General features: G+C 44.3%; 1 non-coding gene across 1 annotated transcript; it reads right to left on the reverse strand.

The window, feature by feature from the left end:
- Positions 1-488: 488 nt before the first annotated feature.
- Positions 489-571, reverse strand: TRNAL-UAG (transfer RNA leucine (anticodon UAG)). The gene has a single exon. It is a non-coding gene; the product is annotated as a tRNA-Leu (tRNA).

The following is a 571-nucleotide window of genomic DNA, read 5'->3' on the forward strand; positions in this document are numbered from 1 at the left end:
AATTAAAACAAAAACCAAAACCCGTTGCTGTGGAGTTGATTCCGACTCACAGCGACCTTATAGGACAGAGTAGAACTGCCCCATAGTTTCCAAAGAGCGCCTGGTGGATTCGAACTGCTGACATTTTGGTTAGCAGCTGTAGCACTCAACCACTACTCACTAAGGCTTCCAAATATGTCAAAAACAAAAAGATGTCAAAGTCATGTTTATTTCAGTATAAACATTTTAAAACCATAAAAAATTGCCCCTTGGGCACAAAATGGTGTTCTTCGATATAAAGAATAGACAGGAATGACAATAGTCTGACTTTCCTTATCACTCCAGAAACACTACCTGGCTGCTGGTATTGCGGAACTGCTAAGCTTTCGGTTAATAGCCGACTGCTTTAACGACTGAGCCATCAGCGCTCTGACCTCTTAAGTTAGCAGCATCCAAGCAGTTGTCCCAAGTCAAACTCGCGAAATCTTAGATTCAATTTGAAATAGAATTGGCAGCGCTGGGATTCGAAACCCACGTCCCCGCAGAGACTGGAGCCTAAATCCAGCGCCTTAGACCGCTCGGCCACGCTACC

This window comes from Loxodonta africana, chromosome 1, assembly GCF_030014295.1.
Source record: "Loxodonta africana isolate mLoxAfr1 chromosome 1, mLoxAfr1.hap2, whole genome shotgun sequence".
NCBI lineage: Eukaryota > Metazoa > Chordata > Mammalia > Proboscidea > Elephantidae > Loxodonta > Loxodonta africana.